Source organism: Cryptomeria japonica, chromosome 4 (assembly GCF_030272615.1).
Source record: "Cryptomeria japonica chromosome 4, Sugi_1.0, whole genome shotgun sequence".
In the NCBI taxonomy this organism is placed as follows: Eukaryota; Viridiplantae; Streptophyta; class Pinopsida; order Cupressales; family Cupressaceae; genus Cryptomeria; species Cryptomeria japonica.
Window position 1 is genome coordinate 744,232,189 of NC_081408.1, and position 22,220 is coordinate 744,254,408.

The following is a 22,220-nucleotide window of genomic DNA, read 5'->3' on the forward strand; positions in this document are numbered from 1 at the left end:
GGCCATAGCGGGAGGAATCATGTCCTATAAGTTGACAAATGGTTTGGGAATCAAGACAATTATGAGACGGGTAAAAGAACTCTTCAACCAGGAATTCATAACACTCTTGATTTTCCTGTGTTTGTAATAAAGAAGCAAGTGTTGCCATGACATCTACTACTTTGTTATCATTTCTTGGAATTTGTTCAAAAGTGATTTCAACAAAATATTTCTTGAAGTCATCCACCATCTTTTTATAAGGCATGAGTTTATCATCTTTTGTTTGATAGTCATCATTGATTTGATTGATGACAAGTTGAGAGTCTCCAAAGACCTGAAGTTGTGTAATGTTCCATTCTACAGCCATTTTGATACCTGTAACCAAAGCTTCATACTTTGCAGTGTTGTTGGTGCATGGAAAGCTTAATTTGTATGCTTTCGGGATGGTATGACCTTGTGGTGTGATAGATAGAATTCCTGCTCCTGATCCGTGCTGCGTATATGAACCATCAAAATATAGTTGCCATGCTTTTGTTGTGACTATTAGGATATCAGCGTCAGGAAACTCAATCTGTAGAGGATGATCATCTTGAAGTGGTGCCTTTGCTAGTTGATCTACGATGACTTGTCCCTTGATAACTTGTCTATCTACATATTCAATATCGAACTCACTTAGGATCATTATCCATTTTGCTAGTCGTCCTGTCAATGTTGCCTTGCTGAGCAAATATTTCAATGGATCGATTTTAGCTATCAACTTGACGGAGTAAGACAGTAGATAGTGCCTTAATTTTTGAGAAGCAAAAACTACTGCCAAGCATGCTTTTTCTATTGGGGAATAGATGAGCTCGTATCCCACAAGTATTCTGCTGATGTAGTAGATGGCTTGCTCTTTTCCTTCATTATCTTGTTGTGCCAGCAAAACTCCTAATGATACTTCAGTGGTCGATACATAGAGCAATAACGGCTTGTCTGGAATTGGTGACATTAGAACGGGTGGTTGCATGAGATATGCCTTGATCTTGTTGAATGCATCCTCACATTGATGGTCCCACTTGAAATGAACATTTTTATGTAATAGATGGGTGAATGGTTGACATTTATCTGCTAATTGAGCCACAAATCTTCTGATTGACTGTAGTCTTCCTTGTAGTGATTTGAGTTGACTTATATTCTTGGGAGATGCCATTTCCATGATTGCTTTGACCTTAGCTGGATCTTCTTCGATACCTCTAGCTGAAACAATGTATCCCAATAGCTTTCCTGAAGTGACACCAAAGGCACATTTCTTAGGATTTAGCCGTAGCTTGTACTGTTCTAACCAATCAAAGATCTTTTCCAATATTTCAATATATTCTTCTCTGTTGTATGATTTTGCCAAGATGTCATCCACACAGTCTTCCATGAATGTATGCATCATGTCATGGAATATCATTGTCATAGCTCTCTGATATGTGACACCTACGTTCTTTAGTCCAAAAGGCATGACATTCCAGCAGAAAGTACCCCACGGACATGTGAAAGTTGTCTTTTCTTGATCTTTGGGTGCTATTTTAATCTGATTGTATCCAGAGAAACCATCCATTAGAGAAAACATGGAGTGTCCACTTGTTAAATCTACAATGATGTCAATGTTCGACAAAGTAAAGTCATCTTTTGGACATGCATTATTAAGATCTCTAAAGTCTGTGCATACTTTGATACTTTTGTCTGGCTTTGAAATAGGAACAATGTTTGATACCCATTGAGGATATGCTATAGGTCTGATGAATCCTACATCCAGTATTTTTTTTAGTTCTGCTTTGACCAAGAGAGCAATATGTGGATGCATCTTTCTTAATTTCTATTTGATTGGTTTGGCTCCTGGATTGACATTCAAGTGATGCATAATAAGCTCTGGATCCAATCCTGGCATGTCTGAATATGAACAGGCAAAATTGATTTGTCATTGTTTAAAGAATTCCATATATTCTTTCCTTTCTTTTTCTGATAGAGAAGTTGTTGGATGTAGGATCTTTGGTTGCTCTATTGTCCCAATATTAACTGCTTCTGTTGGTTTGATCAAAATTGATGACCTTTCTTGATAGTACTCAGGTAAGGTGTCAAATCTCCCATCTTCTAGCGCCTCGAGGAGGTTTTCACCGTTAGATGCATCCTTTCTTTTTACTTTTTCTTGATCTAATATTGCTAAGAAATGGTTTTCAACATTAGACCTAATATTGTTTTCTTTATTTTCGCTTTTGCGACTAGGAAATTTGGCACCCACTTGACTGGAAGATGCGTTGCTTAAATTCCTTGTGGAAGTTGTTGTGGGTTCGATTGCATTAAGATATATGGATATGGCATAGTCATTTGGAAAGGTATCAATGGCAGTATGTCCTTCATTTTCCCATTCAATAAGTTTGGGGTGGAGTAGAGGTAAAGGATCATCTGGTTGAGATGTTTCGAGAGTATTTAGGGTCATGATTGAGTTATCAAAGTTTTCGATATGTATGTCAATGTCTAGAACGGTATCCTCATTAGAATGACCTCACCCAAGAAGTTCTTGATCTTCCTCAATTAAGTCCAAGTCAGCCGAATGTGATTCTAATTCAAGTGAACTAGTTCCTAAAGTTAGCCCTGCATTCGTGTGAACTACATCGACTCCTACATCTTCTTTAAAGCAATTTTCTTCAGCTGATTCTTCAGAATGATAGGAATCCCATTCCCATTCATCAGAATCTGTCTCACTTGTAGCTTGCAATCTACAAATTTGTTCATATAGCTTTTGATGTGTTTCTTCTGTTTGTCTTGCTATATCATTCCTTCTTTCATATTCAACTTCTTCTGGACTGAGATTGAGTTCTGTCAACTTTACTATCAGTTCTCCTTGATTAGTATTAGGTTCATGCTTGTTTTGATTGAGAGTTAATGCTGCTTGGGAGGTATTATTGGTTTGTTTCTCTTGTTGATTTGAGGATTGTTTCTTTTGCCATTTCATGTTTGGTTGTGCTCGTTGCTTTGTAGATGCTCTTCTCTTTCAACTGCAAGATGTTCTTGTCTGTTTTCATATTCTTCTTTTTGTTGGTTAGAAAATGTGTCTTCTGGTAGAGTAACTTGTCCATACCCTAATCTTGCTTTGTTTGTAGCTTGCTGATTATGAGGTTGGATAGGTTCTGAGATACCTTCTTTTCTTTTTCCTATAGGACCTGTTCCAGTGTATCCCATCTTTTGAAGAATGCTGAATCCTTTTCCATATTTTTCTATAGGAATTCTGACATTGTTGACCTTTTGTTGAATTTCTTCATCTTTGTATAGCCATTGTAGCACATCTTTGTCTTCTATCTCCTCTAACAAGGTTCCAACATTAATGAATGTTCCATCAAATATCAGAAGATGTTTCACAATTGGTTGTTGTTTAGAGTTTGATGGTTTTCCAAAGGATTTAGGAGAGAGTGGCAATTGTGATATTGAGTATTCTCCATTTCCTCGATCTCTTAACTGAATTTGTTTTTCCATACTTGATAAAATAGAGGCAAAGGATTGTTCTTTGGATTGTGTGTTCGAAGATGATGCCCCCTTGTTATGAGGAACAATGACTTCTTGAGCCATTTTTAGATTGCTACAATACTGGAATGGATTTGAATCTGCAGCTATTGTGATTTCTTGTCCATCATAGGGAAATTTGACACACTAATGATAGGTTGATGGGACAACTTGCAAGTCATGTATCCATGGTCTCCCCAGGAGTATATTATATGATAAGTCCAAGTCCAAAACTTGGCATGCTGTGTTTTTCTGTAAAGGTCCCACTTTGATGGGTAGTATCATAATTCCCTTGGAGGAGTGTTCTTCTTCGTCATAGGCTTTTATGGTGATCTTTTTGTGGGGATCAACTGCATCTTCTAAATATCCTAAGGCACGAACAAGACTCAATGAACAAATATTTAGGCTAGCTCCACCATCTATTAGAACACATTTAACTCGCGTTTTGTGAACGAGGACTTCAATATGCAAAGGAGCGTTGTGGGGATGTTGCAAGGACATGTCATCTTCTTCGATAAATGATAAGCAGTGAGGAGTTGTGAGGTGTCCCACCATGGTTTGGAATTGATCTATATCAAGATCTTTGGACACTGTGGTATCTACTAATGCTTGTTTAAGAATCTCTTTGTGTGCAAGTGAAAGCTTTAACAGTTCTAAGATGGATATTTGTGCAGGTGTTTTCTGTAATTGATCCACTAGGTTGTATTGTTTGGTAGTGGATGACGTGTTTGTTGTAGGACCCAACAAAACCACTTTAGCTTTGCTTCGTGTGATAACATGAGCAGGTTCGTGATGTTATTGCTCTTTAACCACGATTACATTTACCACATTGTCATATGCATGAGCATAGTTTACCTTTGCTTTACCTTTACCGTTCTGCCCTATTGATGATTCACCCTTCTCATAATTAGGAAGTGGAGGTTTGAAAGCTATGTGAGATTCCTTTGTTGTATGTCCATCCATGGTTATTATTCCATTATCAATCAAATCTTGGATGACATGTTTTAATCTTTGACAAGCATTTGTTTGGTGTCCTTTGTTTCGATGGAAATCACAGTAATGGTTGTCATTCCACCAAGTAGGTTTTACCTTGGGTTCAAAGTTTCTTTCTTCTGGTAAAGTAATCAATTTGTTTGCAATAAGTGTTTTTAATGCAGACCCAAGGGGTTCGCCAATGTTTGTAAATTGTCTTCGAAAGAAATTTTTGATAGTTGCTTTTTGGTGATTGTTGTTTTGTTGAGCTACTGTTGAGTGATTGGATAAATTAAAAACAGGTTGCTTTGGTTTTACATTGTTGTTATCCACTATCCCATCATTGACGACATTATGATTTCTATTCCAAAATTTTGGTTTATCATTGTGATTATTGTTGTTAGTGTTGTTACAAGGGTGAACTCCTTCTTTGAATATTTTCAACTCACCTTTCTTTATCATGGCTTCTTCCATTCTGATTCCATTATCGATCATTTTTGCAAAACTTTGATTTCCTTGCATTTTTAAGTAATAACTCATTTGATCATTTAAGTTGTCTATGAAAATGTCCATTTTTTCATACTCCGGCATTGTATGAGGATACCTCGAAGCTAACCGCCTCCATCGTTGTAAGAATGTCATGAAGGGTTCTCCGCTTGTTTGTTTTGTGTTACACATGTCTAGCATGGTTATTTCGTGTTGGATGTTATAAGCGTATTGGGATACAAACTTATCCACCAACTATGAAAATGATCTGATTCCTGGTGGAAGTTTTGAGAACCATTCCATGGCTAATCCAATTAAGCTTTTTGGAAATAGTCTCATTAAGTATGTATCTTCATGTGCAAACTCCATGCTCATTGTGCAAAATTCTCTTATATGATCTTGAGGGTCAGTGCTTCCATCATATTTTTCGTACCTTGGAGTCTCGAAACCTATAGGAAAAGGTATCATGTTGAGGTTTTTGTCAAACGGATAAGGACATATTTCTTGAAGCGAGTATCGTCTAACATTTCCTCTTTGCATATCTTGGATTTGTGTTTGCAATGTTTGTAGTTGTTGTGTGAGAGTCATGATAGGATTATCAACATGATTTGTTCTAGCATAACCCTGATTTTGTATTCTAGGAGGATCTCGATCTCTTCTTGGTTCATCCCTGGTCCTTCTTGTATCCTCATTAGATTGAATATTATTCAGAATTTCTACTTCATCTCTGTTGGGATGTAAGTCTCTTCATTGGTTGTAGTGTTATTAGGAATTGATGTGTTATTCATTTTGAGACCAAAGATGTCCTCATATTGTTCGTTATTAGGAGGAGGATCACTTTTCTTTTGTGTCAATTTGTTTACATCAAAATCTTGGGGGAGTGTGGCACCAAATTTGGCTAACATTAGGAAATATTTTTCTTTTTCTCCCTCCAATATTTTCTTCATAAATTTTTCGAATTGAGGATCTTTTTTGATGTCTCTGACATGTTGTTCTGTTATTTCCTCTTCAACTTGTATTTCATCTTCATGTTCCATGTTTCTATAGTCTTTAGTTATTTCAAACATTTCTATTTCTGTTTCTGTAATCTTTCGCCTCTGAGCCCTGGTTAGAACGGGCATACATGTGTTTTGAATGTTTTTCGAGGTTTAAATCTTGAGAAATGTGTCATTATAAGTATAAGTGATAAATTGTTGAGGTAAAAGTTGTGAGTGGATAGACACAAAATGATCTTTTCAAGTATTTTCTTGTTTACAAGTTTTTCGATCTTAGTTTTTGGAGTGCAAATTTTGTGATTTTTGATATGACCAAGTTCAATAGGAATGATATATCCTATGATAGAGAATGAGGTTATTTTTATCAAGCGTTGTAGTTTCGTGATTAAAGGATGATAAATCCTGATGAGAAACTATGTGTGAATGATCAATTTATCAAAGACAATGTGTTGTTGCACTTTAAGGTGTTTGATCTTTAACTTGTTTGAGGTGAATACTTGAGACTTTTTGTGTGTCTTGTTCTTGAATTTGTTTTTGATAGAAGGTAACCTGATTAAGTGACCCAACAAGATGACCTACTCTCTATGTTTGACTGTTTGAGAAATGGGTTGTTTTTGTTTTCTGATTTTGATGTATTTTACCAGAAACGCTGACAAAATAACTAGGAACTCTATTGTTTAGACCAGAAACATTGCTGTTTAGACCAGGAACTTTGCTATTTAGACTAGAAACACTATTGTTTAGACCAGAAATGCTATTGTTTGGACCAGAAACTTTGACATTCTTACCAAAAATGCTACTATACTGACCAAAAATGCTGACATACAGACCAAAAACATTGACTGATAGACCAGGAACTCTGTTCTGCAATACAATGACTCTAAAGTTCAAATAATGATATGTAGGTTTAGCAAATTGAGTGTTTGAACTTAGGAGATTACAATTTTGACCCAAATTTGTAACATGTTCAACCTTTGAGATTTAATGTTGAAATATGATAAATTTGACATTAACACCAAGAGAGCTGACCTTTGGATTGAAAATGCGACTGTTTGGACCGAAGGTGTGACCGTTTGGACTGAAAGAGCAACTGTTTGAACTATAAACACTAATGTTTGGACTGAAAGAGCAACTGTTTGGACTGAAAAAGCTAATGTTTGGACTGAAAGAGCAGCTGTTTGGACTGAAAAAGATAATGTTTGAACTGTTAATGTGACTGTTTGGACTGTAGATGTGACTGTTTGGACTGTAGGTGCGATTGTTTAGATTGAAAGATCTAATCTGCTACAAAACTTGTGAATTTGACAGTTTGAAGTTTGAGTTTTCAATGTTTGTTGTATTTTAATGGATGATATCTTGACTTGACTTACAAACACAGAAATCAGATTATATTTTTGTTTCAAAGGTTTTTAAAAATTAAAAAACACATCAATCAGTCTATCCTAAGGAGATTGGCTAAGAATGAAAACCTTTGCTTGTTGACTTAGGTACACACCCAATAGCTAATCAGAATATGGCCGCTAAGTCTCACTCAATGGATTCTCAACGCCATATTATCCGACTCCAAACGCTAATGGGGGCACGATATGGCAAGTGTCTTGGGAGAGTTACTATCTCTCTTGCACAAAGATTATCACCCTTTCGGAGGTGAATCGGGTAGCTTTTATTTTTATGGTTCTTAGTCAAGAATTCCATTTGAAATTACCCCTTGAAGTCACACAAGCATGATTGAGGCCTATAGCCCAACAAGGTACCGAAACAAGCTGTAGTCGTGCGTAAACGTGATTGAGACCGCAAGGCCCTACAAAATGCTCGATTTGAGAGATCTCAAAGAGAAAACTCAAATAATCCCATCCTCTGAGACTTTAATCATCAGAGACCTATTTATTATAGTGAGTTGGAATGTTCAGGTCTAGCTATACTCACTTGGGTCGTTCTCATAGGGTGATTACTTTTTCCCACTGTGACAGGCCCGCTAAAGATATGCACTATTGAAAGTAAAGGATGAGTCTAGCTTTCTAATCACCTAAGAAAGGTGAGAGCATACTCGCCTATCATCAAGACACATAAGACATGTTTGTTCATTTCCATTGTAATTAGTCTATGTGCCTAATTTAACAAATATAAGTGCAAAATCTCACGGTTGCAAACAAAGTTAGTAGTTTATATTGTATTCTTTGGAAGCGAAATAGTTTATAACTCCGATCTTTCATAGCGAAATAAGTACCTGCAAAACCAACAATCTGCAAATTAGGTTCAGGAAAATGATAGTCCAGAAGCTGAAATGAGGAATGCAACATACAATATTTGCAAAATTAATAAAAAACTAAAAACGCCATCAAATTGACCAAGAACGCCATCATATGTGCCAAGAACACTGCTCTACACACCAGAAACGCTGCTCTGCACACCAGAAACGTTGTTCTGCAAACCAGAAACGCTATTCTGCAAACCAGAAATGTTGTTAAACAGACTGAAAACACTGACAAATTTGCCAAAAACGCCACCATACATACCAAAAATGCTAAAGTACAGACTGAAAGCGCTAAAGTATAGAAAAACATAAAAACAAAGTTGAGGAATCTCCCATAAATATCATTTGAGGACCCGGAACATCACAAAAGATGCCAAAAATGCGATTCGGGAGCCCAAGAGAGTGAATTTGCACTCCAAAAGAGCTAATCAACCTGTCAATGAAATTTCCTGCAAGAAAACTTGTTAAAGATCAAAGGGGCTAGGCCCCATGGTGGGCGCCAATTAATGTGATGCTAAAAATGTGGTATAAGATAGACATACACATATAATGAGACAATAAAGCATAATTGATGCTCTGCAAAAAGGGAAGGTTAGTCAATGATAACTAAACACAAACAAGAAGAAAAGCCAAACTGTTAGTGTCAAAAATCATAAACAAAATACTTTCCTGCATAGGCATATCAAAAGAGATATCAAAAGCATGACAGAATATCTAACGAAGAAGGTAAATATGATGAGGCATCTCCAAATGCCTCCTAACATGCTCTTGACTTCTTCTCCTTTGTTCCTCTCCTCTCCAAGTTCCAAAATAGTGTAGCTCTCAACAGCTTTTTGCACTATGGATGCTTATGGACATTTGAGATTGAAGTATTTGCTCTAAATATGAATAAAAAGCTAATACTATGCTATTGATACTAAAATGATTTATTTTATCCAAAATGACAAGATATTGGTTGATTATGCTAAAATGCTCTCTTAAAATGCCTATAACTTAAATGCATACAAGTTTTCAGGATCTGGATTATGAAGAAATGGGCTCTATTTATAGAGAAAATGGAGCAATGGATGGTTGAGATTGAGCAATCTCAACAAGGGTCAGGATTGAATGATTTGGGATCCATGTGAGGGCTTTCAACCCAATCCCTAGTTGACAAGTGTCAATGTGAGATAGGTTGAGAGGAGAGGGAATAAGCATTAAATGCTTGACATGACCTTGGGAGTTAAGGTCAAGGTTAGTTGAATGAATAAACCCTTTATTCAAAGAATAAAGCTTTTATCTAATGGGTAAACTCTTGTGCAAAGGCAAAAGGGATAAACATGGTCAAAACAATAAATGCTTGAGGAGACACATGAGTGCAAGTTGAAATAACCATAAATGGTTATGTAAGAGCCATTAATGGTCATGTAAGAGCCATTAGTGGTTTTGGAAGACTCTGGAGGTTAAATTGTTGAACACACAAAGCATTAAATGTCTTTCAAAGACTTTGAAGTCTTTGAGAAGTGACTCCAAGTTGCTTAGGAATGTGACAATATTTAAGGGAATGGATTAGGTTAATTAGGAAGGGGTTAGAAGAATCTAGAAGGGGTTTAGGCTTGCAAGTGGATTTGGTGGGTGAAGAAAAATAGGATTTTTATTTAAAATAAATTAATTTATTTCAATAAATGTGTGCAAGTTGCATTTGTAGGAAAATGCAAGTGGGGGGATAAATGATTTAAATAAATGTTTGATTTAATTTATTTAAAAGAGGAATAGGGGATTAAATGAAATAAATATGATTTATTCATTTAATTGATTTGAATTTGGTTTAATGAATTAATTAAAATAAATTGAATAATTTATTTAATTAATAGGAGAATGTTTGGAGATGAATTAATTAAATATTAATTTAATTAACTGATGGCTAGTGGATTTTTAATCAAATAAATAGCAAATATTCATTTAATTAAAATAGACAGATTTGTGTGACTACAATAATCGAAAAGCTCAATTTCAAAACTAAATCAAAGATACAAACCATAAGCCTTCCTTGAAATGTCCAATTTTCCTCTATTCTTGAGGACCTTGAAGGTGTTGGATTGATGGGCTCTCAGCAGAGCAATGACCTCCAAAGTGACAACTCGAGAGTTGAGTAGCTAATTGATCATGATTGACTATGGAGATGATATGAAATGCACGATTTGAGAACCTAGATTAACATGCTATGATTAATCCAAAATCTAATTACTAGATAATTGAAATGCAAATTGCCTATAGTAATGATGCCTAAATTGATATGAGATGGGATCCATATTGCTCCAAAATGAGGGGTATTTATAGAAATTCCAAGGCCAAAGCTGAGGTGGCAGGAATCAACGGTCCAGATTTGATCTAAAGATATCAAGGGCCAAGATTGAGGAAGTTGGAGAAGAGGTTGGAGGAAGGGACACTTGTCATCTCTATGGTGACAAGTGTCAAGGAGCCTTGCCCATGAGAGGGAAAGTGTCCAAGGGAGGAGACATGTGGCAAAAGTGTCATGTGTCTCAAGGAGAGAATATCCACACCATGAGAGGTTAGGATAAGGAGGTTAGAATGTGCAAGATATGATAGGTTTAGTTAGACCCGAGATTAGATTGAATGGGTTATGTTAGGGGATGGTTAGGTTGGGTGGTTAAAGTTAGGAGCCATGTGCTCATTTGAATTTAGAAATTCAAATAATTGAAAAATGGTAATTAATCTCAACAAACTTGAGTTTGTTAATCTTAATTAGGGATTGGAAGAATTGATTAGTATGGGGAGACATTAATTAATTGAGAATTAATTAATAAAAGGGGGATGTGAGATGAACTATATAAATAAATCATTTAGATTTATTTACTAGTAGATGAATAGAGAAATTAATTAAATTGCTTGTGAATTCAATTAATTTGGAAGGGGAATTAATCAAATAATTGCGTATTTAATTAACTATCTTCAAACCATTTTTAGGTGTATACACTAATCAATCACTGGGTTATTGCATTTTGTCATCATTGAGCTTTTTTTTAAAAAATGTGGGAAGTGAGTGCAAACATCGATGGTATAATCGAACCATGATGGCCTGAGCACTACTTTCCTGGGTTTTGATATTGCAAGTTAGCACAAGCATTGAGGTATAATTGAACCAATATGACCTGAGTGTTGCTTGCGTAAAACAGGCAGTATTAACCATTTTTATATGCAAGTTCGAAATGTCTTCTATGATACTTTGATGATCATGTCCTTAGACAACTTTGCACATGTTAATGATTAATTTACAGACAACAGACAAGAAAAATATCATGTTCCTTGTTCTTCTAGTCAAAGACATCCTGGAGTCACTCAAAAATCATGATAGCGAAAAATCAAGATAAAATAGTTGAACTATTATTGTCAAAGTGTTAAAATCATTAGCTAAAAGATATCATCCATTGAAAAGTCTGTGATGTGCTTAGACTGACATATGATAACTTTGATGGTTGACAATTTGATCTCGTGTTCAGCGTTGGATGTGTCTCAGTTTTCGCTTGACAAGTGTTGCCTAACTATTGTTCTACTTGTTTGATTAAGCTCAAAATGATAAAAAATTTTGCCCCTAGCCAAGTGCAAGATTTTTTCCCAAGCCTAGAAACAAAGTCATTATGATATAACCAATAATCCAAACCATGGCAAGAAACCAGTTGTGATGCTTGCGTATGTACAAAGGCTTTATTATGGATATGAACAACTCTGATGGAAATGAATGCAAGCGGAAGGATGCATGAACCAATAGATGAAAGAGTTAGCTGACAGATAGCACCTGTTTGCTAGGTTTTCACCATCTATTTTTATTGCATTTCCCATATTTTTTTTTCATTGTTTTTCACTATTTTTGGATTTTCTACTTTTCATTGTTTTTGGATTTTTTCATTTTTTTCAGACATAAAACTTATTCAAATTGTTAGATTTTGCCAAGATCAAGGGGTCAATGAAATGTACAAAATAGAGACACAATATAGGACAAGAATAAACTGTATTCTCATCAATAGAAGATGATCAAAAAAATTACAATTCAATGAATAGAGGCCTGCTTATATAGGCAAGGCTAGGGATATGTATGAGCACACAAATATGACATGTGGCTCAATAAGAAACAAGGGTAGGTAGGAGAAATAATATAATATTCCACATGAGGTGGATCACCCACCGAAGGTGGAATCATCACTCCACAATAAGTGGATATGATAGTGTAATAACAAGATCAACACCATAAAAGGTGAAATTTCTCCTACACACACTATCCCAATGTGGCACAAACATCCAAGTGTCTCATATCCAAACTACTATGAAATGCATTATCCTAAGTAAACTTAAGTAAAGTGTAATAATATCCATGATGAATAATTATTTACACCAACACCCCCCCTTAAGTGCAACTTAGGGGAATGCACTTAAGTCTACAATGCAACTAAGCAATGCAAGATGGGTCCTGGCTATGAGGCCATGTTAGGTACCCATGCACAAATGCAAATGCATGCAAACCAATGCAATGAAATCTCTCACAAAGTGGGGAAAGAGAGAAAAACCCAATGGGAAAAAACCCTCCCCCAAAAGAGAGATGAAAGCTATACAAAAAAACTCAAAGAAGTATGTGAGGAACAAAACCCCATGTGAGGAAAAAGTCCCCCCCATATGAGAGAAGAAGAGAAGTCAAACTGTGACCCCCCCTCAATGGAGAATCTGTACCAATGGAAGAAGCTCGATGTATGAAGAAACTGCTCCACGAATGTCGAACAACTTTCCTCCCCTTAGGAAGAAACAAAACCAAAGGTGTATCCATGAAGTCTCCCCAATCATGAAGGGAAGATGTATGAAGAAAAATCATGATGAAAGGAATCTCTGAAAACTGCTCAAGTGTCTCCATGTCGATGCTGAAAGATACCCCCTCCAAAGGTGGTAAATTGTGCCACACTGCTGAAAAAGGTACTCCAAGATCTAGTGGAGATGGATGTAGAACATGTCCCAAAGACTCATATGTCTCCTCAAAAAATAAAGAGACCTCCTCCAACTGCTGTACATAAGTATCCACAATCATGTCAACCTTGAAAGAATGATCATGTAGAGAATGAACAAGAGGGTCAGAGTGTGCCCTCGCAACAATTGAAGAAGGATCATCTTCATCAAAGAGAAGATGAATGTCATCAATGATGTCTCCCAAATCTGCAATGTAGGATTCCACAAACAAACCTGGAATATCTGTCAAGTAATCATCCCATGAATCTGAAGCTGGAAGATAATGAATATCCTGCTGCACTGAATCACATGAAGGCAAAACTATCGCACTATCTGCATCATCAGGTGCAATAGGTGATGTGATATCAATATGAGGAGATGAAATACAAGACTCAAGAACGGGGTCACATGTGAGAATCCCCATGTTCAAGTGTCCAAAGTTCTCCTCAAAATCTGAACCATCACAATAAGTGTGATCAACATATGTAGAATCATCAAATGCGAAATCATCATCATCAATAAAATCTGAAAAGGAGTATAACCGAGATGCATGATCAACCACCCCAGTTGCAATGATAGCTCTAGTCTCCAAGTCTCTAATAAAAACTGAGTCAGGTGTGAACTCCACAACTCTCTTAGTTGCGCCATGTGTGATTTGATAGATAGAAAGGAGATTGTTTGTCAAGTGGGGTACACACAACACATCATTGAAGGAGTTATCCCCAATGTCAATAGATCCTTTCCCAATCACATCCATGTATGTATGATTGCCCATCAAAATCCGAGGCATGGTACAAGGCTCAAATGTAGAGAACATAGACTGCGAAGATGCCATATGATGAGAAGCCGCTGAATCTAGAAGCCATCTCTCTGAATCATGACTGATAGTAGCACATAAAGCTTTTCCTTTTCTTGTTCCAAAAAAGTGAGTCTTCCCACTTGTAGAAGCCATGAATGCTTGCCCTTTTCCTTTTGAATGTGAGGAAGTGGAAGTTGATGAATCATCCTTCTTGTAGACTTTAGGCAAATCAATGTTATGCTTTTTGATGATATGTGTGAGCTCATCAATCTTCTTAGAATGACAACGATGCTCCTCATGACCAATCTTTTTACAATAAGCACAAGTAGGTCTCTCTCTCTTTGGTGAATTATCTCTCTTGGAAGAGGATGAATCTCCTTGTTGTGGAGAAGATGGTGCTTTTTCCTTAGGCTTTGATTGCCATTTCTTCTTGTTTGAGTTGTCCTTTCCTTGATTTCCTTTGTTCCCTTGATTTGCCACTAATGCTTGAGACTTAGAAGAAGCCTTAAGAATGCCCATGCTTATCAACTTAGTTTGTTCCATCATCAACATTTCATTGAAAGCATCAAATGTAGGCATTTTGTAGCTTGAACCCATTGTCATCCTATGGGTTTGGAAACTAGAAACAAATGCTGCATATTCTTGTGGAAGCTTGCCTATCAAGTTGAATATCAATTGAGTATCCTTTTTATCAATGCCACAATCTTTGAGTTGTGCCCTCAACTCATTTGCTTTAGTGACATAATCTTGTATAGTATCAAAGTTCTTGGGATCTAGCATGGTGAGATCACTATCAATTTGATATCCCCTAATCTCATCAACTTGACCATACAAGTCTTGAAACTTTTGCCAAGCATCCTTGATTAGAGTACATTTCTCAATATGAAAAATGAGATCCTTTGATACATACTTTTTTAAGATACCAATTGCCATGATATTTTTAGTGAGCCAATCTAAGTGACCAACTGGATCAACCTTAGGATCAGCTGGAGCAACAAAAGTTCCATCAATGTAATGAGTGAATCCTTTTTCCATAAGTTTGCTCCATGCATCAATTTTCCAAGTAGCATAATTATGTGGAGTTAAGAGAGGAAACTTAGAAGAACCCATAGCAGAAAAAAGGAAGGAACACAAGAGCATAAAAGCACAAGAGACACCCCCCAAATTCAATCAATCAAAGTACCCCCCCTAAAGTGATGATTTTGGCACTTTATACTTAGTGCGATTACAATGAGCCACTTGCAAAACAAGGCAAAATGGACTCATGATGCAAATTTTACAACTTCTCAAATGAGATACAAGAGACTTCAATCAATAGTGCAATGAATCTAACTGAGATTCAAGCAAATATACAAGTACCAAAAGAGCCAAAAATGGCCAAGATCTGAAAGTACAATTTCTACTTATAATGGCATTAATCTGATAGCATCATGTGAAAGTAGCTGAAAAAATACGCACTTTAAAAAAAAACGACACCTAAAAAAGAGGTCGGATGACCCCAAACGAAGCCTCTAAAGTTGCAAAAACTGGGATTACTCAGGGATAGTCACCAAAAACTGCATTTTCTGAAACATCCGTGCATCAAAATCAAAAAATTCTTTCACCATTGCGGAGAGCACAAAATTCTAGCCCATTTCAAAAAAATTTGCACCAAAAAAGGAGCAAAAATGAGCAAGTTATGGCCATTTGAAGTTGAACTGCAAAATAAAAAATGCAAATGAGAGGGGGTCCAAAAATTTTCAAACCCTGTTGATGTGGTGCTGATGTCAGCAATTCACTGGGTTAAATTTGATGGCCGTATGACCGTCGCAAAAACTTCACCCTCCGCTGATTGGGCGTCCGTACTGTACGGACGGATGACGCGGTCTGCTGACTGTACAGTCCGTACTGTATGAATTTGTTGACTGTACAGAGTGATTTGGCTGCTGACTGTATGTAAGGAAAATCTAACTGGGCAATACGGTTTGTACCGCGGGCAAGTGGCTGCCTGCCACGTGGCGGGCGCGGTCCTCTAGTCTTTGACTGGTTGGGTGTCCGGAGGTCTTTGCCGGCGATGGTAAGTGTGCCGGAAGGAAGCCGGCGAAAGGATTGCCGGAGGCGGGAGCGGTTCCCGGGGCCGAGGGCGGCGTGGAGGCGGGCGCGGAGGCCAGAGCGGAGGGAGCCGAGGCCACGCGGGAGGAAGCTCGGGAGGTGCCGCTGGGCGGAGGAGTGTGTGCCGCTGTCGGGAGAACCTGCGAGCAGTTGCTGGTGGCGCGATCTTCGGCGGTCTTCGGCGCGGATCGGGCGGCGGCGGGTCTCGGTCTGCGGGCGCTGGCGGCGAGTACCTGCGGACGGGTGGCGGTCTCGGCAACCGAGCGCCGAGGACAGGACGTACATAGCGCGCAGAGCAGGTACGTGACCTGCAAAACGATAGGTACGACGAGCACGGGGGGGGGGTCTGCGGACCCCCCCAAAAAAACAACTTTTTGATTTTTTTTTTTTGAAGATTTTTTTTTTTTTTTTTTTTTTCAATTTTTTCAATTTTTGAAAAATATTTTTCAGAAAAAGAACAATTTTTTTTTTCTGAAAAATAATAATAAATTCCGAAAATCCGTACGATATAGCAAAATTGGGGAAAAAAAATTTCTCACCAAAATAGGTCGAATTTATAACCAAAATTCATGGAAATGGCCTTCTGGACGCAATGGCGGGGTCGGATCTGGTTTAGGACACCTCCAAAAGATGCTACTCCTCAGATCTGCCTCTTGATGTCGCAATAATGCCTCTTCAAGACGAATCAATGAAGCCCCAATGGCTCTGATACTATGTTAGATTTTGCCAAGATCAAGGGGTTAATGAAATGTACAAAATAGAGACACAATATAGGACAAGAATAAACTGTATTCTCATCAATAGAAGATGATCAAAAAAATTACAATTCAATGAATAGAGGCCTGCTTATATAGGCAAGGCTAGGGATATGTATGAGCACACAAATATGACATGTGGCTCAATAAGAAACAAGGGTGGGTAGGAAATAGGTGTGGGTAGGTAGGAGAAATAATATAATATTCCACATGAGGTGGATCATCCATCGAAGGTGGAATTATCACTCCACAATAAGTGGATATGATAGTGTAATAACAAGATCAACACCATAAAAGGTGAAATTTCTCCTACACACACTATCCCAATGTGGCACAAACATCCAAGTGTCTCATATCCAAACTACTATGAAATGCATTATCCTAAGTAAACTTAAGTAAAGTGTAATAATATCCATGATGAATAATTGTTTACACCAACACAAATGCATGCTATTGATGGGTTCCTTGAGCTGATCCCCATCCTGTGTTGATAGCTAATATACTCCCGATCCAAATACTGTTGTGACCACAAATGGACCTAACCACTTTGGTTCAAACTTCCCTTTCTTTTCTTGATCTGACTGGTTTCGTGGATTTTCCTTTAGTACTAGTTCCCCAACTTGAAAGACTCAGGGTTTGACCTTATGATTATAACTTCATCACATTCTTTGTTGATATACCTTTAAATGATCAAAGACATTTTGTCTTCGTTCATGGATTAATTCTAACTCTTGCAATCTAGAGACTCGTCATTTGCCATTTGAGATAAGGCCTTTTAATGATACTCGTAGAGAAGGTATCTCTACTTCTATTGGTAGTATTGTTTCTGATCCATAAACAAGAGAGAAATGTGTGACACCTGTTGGTGTGCAGATACTAGTACGGTAGGCCCATAGAGCAAGGTTCAATTGAATATGCCAATCTCTGCCAACATCATTCACTGTCCTTTTGAGGATTTTCAAAATAGTTTTGTTTGATGCTCATGCTTGCCCATTCCCTTGTGGATAGTAGGGTGTCACAAATCTATGTTGGATTTTGAATTTATCACGTAGCTTTTGGACATCCTGATTCTTGAACGGTCGCCCATTATCAGTGATAATGGTCATGGGTATTCTATAACGACAGATGATGTAGTTCAAGATAAATGCAGCAATTTGTTTTCTTGTGATATATGATGAGAGGTACTGCCTCAATCCATTTTGTAAAATATTTTGTAGCTACAAGGATGAATTTGTGACCATTGTATGAAGAAGGATTTATCTTTCCTACTAGGTCAAGTCCCCATTGGCAGAAAGGCCAAGATGTTGCCAAAGCATGAAGCTCTTATGCTGGTGCATGAATCAAATTCCCATGGATCTGACATTGTTTGCATGTTTTAGCTATCTGAAAAGAATCTCGTTCCAGAGTTGGCCAATAATAGCCCAAGCATATGAGTTTATTCGAAAGGGTAAGACCACTTGAATGAGTGTCACAAATGCCTTTATGGACTTCATGTAAGGCCTTCTCAGATTCTTCTTGCTCAAGACATTTTAAAAGAGTACCGTCCAGACCTCGTTTAAAAAGGGTATTATTGGTGATTAAAGTTTCTGTTTTGGTTCTTTGATAAGTCAAGAGGGAGGATGTTATCTTTCAGGTATGTGTAAGTTTGGCCATAGCGGGAAGAATCATACCCAACAAGCTGACAAATAGTTTGGGAATCAGGACAATTATGTGCATGGTAAAACAACTCTTCCTCCAAGAATTCGTAACGCTCTTGATTTTTTTGTGTTTGCAATAGAGAAGCAAGTGTTACCACGACGTCTGCTGCTTTGTTGTCATCCCTTGGACTTTGTTGAAAATTTATTTTGACAAAGTATTTCTTGACATCATCAACCATCTTCTTATAAGGCATTAGCTTTTTATCCTTTGTTTGATAATCATCATTGATTTGATTGATGACGAGCTGAGAGTCTCCAAAGACTTGAAGTTGTGTAATGTTCCACTCTATGACCATTTTGATTCCTGTGACCAAAGATTCATATTCTGCTATATTGTTGGTGCATGGGAAGCTTAATTTGTACATTTTTGGAATTGTATGACCTTGTGGTGTGATGAATAGTATGCTTTCTCCTGATCCATTTGTTCCATTATTGATGCCTACTCTTGGACTGATATTCGGGTGTTGTATTATAAGATCTGGATCCAACCCTGAAATATTTGCAAATGACCATCTTTGATTTGCCTCCTTTTGAAGAGTTCCAAATATTTTTTCCTTGCTAGTTCTGATTGAGAAGTTGCTGGATATAGATTAGTTGTGCCAATGTTAACTGCCTCTGTCAGTTCTATTAGGATAGATGACCTCTCTTGATAAAATTCAGGTAAGGTGTCAAATCTCCTAGCTTTCGATGCCTCGAGGAGGTTTTCACCGTTAGATGTGTCCTTTGTTTTTACTTTTTATCGATCTAATGTTGCCAGTAAATGATTTTTAGAATTAGACCTGATATTGTTTTCTTTATTTTTACTTTTGCAACTAGGAGATTGACACCCACTTGATTTGAAGATATGTTGTTGAGATTCCTAGTGAAATTAGTTGTGGGTTTGATTGCATGTGTTAGGACCCGGAGGAAATTGAGAGGGGGGGGGGTGAATCAGTTGGCTATTAATTTCAACCCAAATCTAACTTAATCAAAATTGATGCATAATATCGGTAAACAAAACTTAATGTCGGTTGACAATTTAACAGTTAAAAACAGTACCAGTAAAGTTTAATGCATGAAACAAAAAGACAAATAACATCCACAACACATAACACAAATATTTGTACGTGGAAACCCTGTAAGGAGAAAAAACATGGTGGGAAACCTTACCCACAATCAGATGATACTATTGCAGATAGTATGTGTGTACAATATGGGGTCTGCACATGCAGAAAGGCCAACTGCCTAGAGCTCACTGCTCAATCATAAGATGGGAGTCACACTAATTACAATTGGATGGTTAAATCCAATGATAACGTACTGTACAAAATAACATCTTCATATGCTGGATTCAGTACTGGTTAAGCTTTGATTGTCTTCTTCAAACCTTCCTTGAATCTTCAAATGATGTTTGCGTATATAGCTCTGCTTATTCTCATATACCGAAAATACCTTATTACAATCCTTTTTCGCTTCTATTAATCTCACAAATGAGATCTTACACATATACCAAAACCTAAGACCAAATGTGTAGGTCGGCTCACTAAGAATATTACAATTAAATCAATTACAAATGAATCAATATGCGATGCATCATGTCGGCTCAATGCATTTACAATAATAAACAAGTAAACAAATCATCTTCACAACATGTTGTGCTAATCTAGAATAGATAACACTTGTCAGTCCATAACCTAGACCAATTTGCCGGTAACAACAAATATGCAAACTCGATTAGACAAATAACCAAATCACCAAAACAAGTGTCTAAACCATGTCTTCGACATAACCAAGTAATCTCCAAATGATAACAGATCATCCTCAGTGCCAGTGAACAATATAATCTGTCGGTGAACCAAATACCGGTGATTGTGCATAAGTCACTAAACATGTCGGTGAACATAACCAAAGATCTCCAGTGCTGATAAGTGTTGACAAGTGTTGACATCAATGACAAAACCAGTGCAACACATCCATAATACCAACTGTAGACACCCAAAATTGTCCAGTCTAATTAAATAAATATTTTATTTATTTAATTATCTAAGCTTAATTCTTCTATTAATTAAATAAATCCGTATTTATTTAATTAATTCATTTATCCTCTTCTAGCCTTATTTCTCATTTAAATAAATACATTTATTTATTTAAATTATCCTTTTCCTAAATTAAATAAATATCTTATTTATTTAATTATCCTACTTCTTCTATTAATTAAATAAATCTTTATTTATTTAATTAATTCATTAGCCTTTTCTACCTATGACACATGTCATTCATCTCTTAATTCATACACTACCCACCCCTTTCATTATTTTATTATTTCTTTTACCTACCCTCTAATCATAGTCGACCTCCTTTTACACCTCTCAATCTTATCCCTCCATTTCATATAGTGTCTTCTATATAAGGAGATGCTTCCTTCATTATCAAACCCTAATGAATCATCTTAATAACTTGACTACACTACGATCCTACTTGCAACCACATTCCGTTCTTTGTTGAGCTCTTGTGCACATAAAATCTGAGAGCAAATATATCAAGCAAGATCAATGGAGATAGGAAGAATGGAGATCAAAACCCTATTGGACATGTGATGGTATAATCTTTGTGATTTCATTTGATTTGCATTGTCTTAGGTAATCTTCATATGTTATGGTGGATCTTTGTTGTTGTTAGGCTAGGGTTTTGTGGTTGAATTCATTTAGCCTTTCAATATTGTTATTATTGTTATCCATTTTCACCATATACATTTTGGCACGCCTGGTGGGACCCTTCTCCCTTTTGCATTTAACTTTTTGTTGTAGATTTTGTGTTTGAAGTTGCAGATCTGGCATTTTCTAACAACATTTTCGACATTTTCATGTCTGCATACTTTCGGATAGCATTTTTGATTTTCTGGCGCGTCTGCGACATCTTGAATCGCGTTCGTGTTTTCGACAAAATTTTATTTTGCAGGTTTCCGAAAGGAGCGTCTGTGTTATGGAAACATGTCTGCGTCAATTTTATCCGCGTCTGTGTCTAGAAAGCGTGTTTGTGGTTTTTATTTGCGTCTGTGTCTCACAGAACCGCGTCTGTGTCACAGAGGCGCGTCTGTGTAGAGGGGAACCGCGTCTGTGTTCACCAGTTTTGAAATTTTGCATTTTTCATTGATTCAGTTTTTGGATTTTGCATTTAGGGTTTCAGATCTGGTTTATTTTTTGGACTAACATTTTCAGATCTAGTTAACAAAATTGGTGCAGCTTGTCTTGCAAGCAAAATCGTTTGGTTGAAGGCCCCTATTTTCACAAAGTCTTTTGGGTTTTTAAAATTTACCTAATTTGTGTGCTTGCAGGAAGGGGTGATCATTTGAAACAACCCAAACTACTAACAAATCTTTGTTGCAGGACCTTGGCAAGGATTTTTTTTTTTGATTTTTATTGTGTGCCTTGTTTTCATAGACTAGCAAACACTTCCATTGGTGCACTAAAATTGAATCATTGTCTTTTGTGTCTTGAGCAATAGGCTCTTTTTGTTTAATCTTTAGAGGGCCTGTCTTCCCGTGTGGTCATTAGGACTACTAGTGAGAAGAGAACGACCCAAGTGGTAGCGAGGAAAACCCACCTCATCCAAACCACTATAATCAAATATATTCATGGTGAAAACTATGAATAACGTGTGCTGATTAGTTCATACTGACACTATGTCTCCCCATAAACC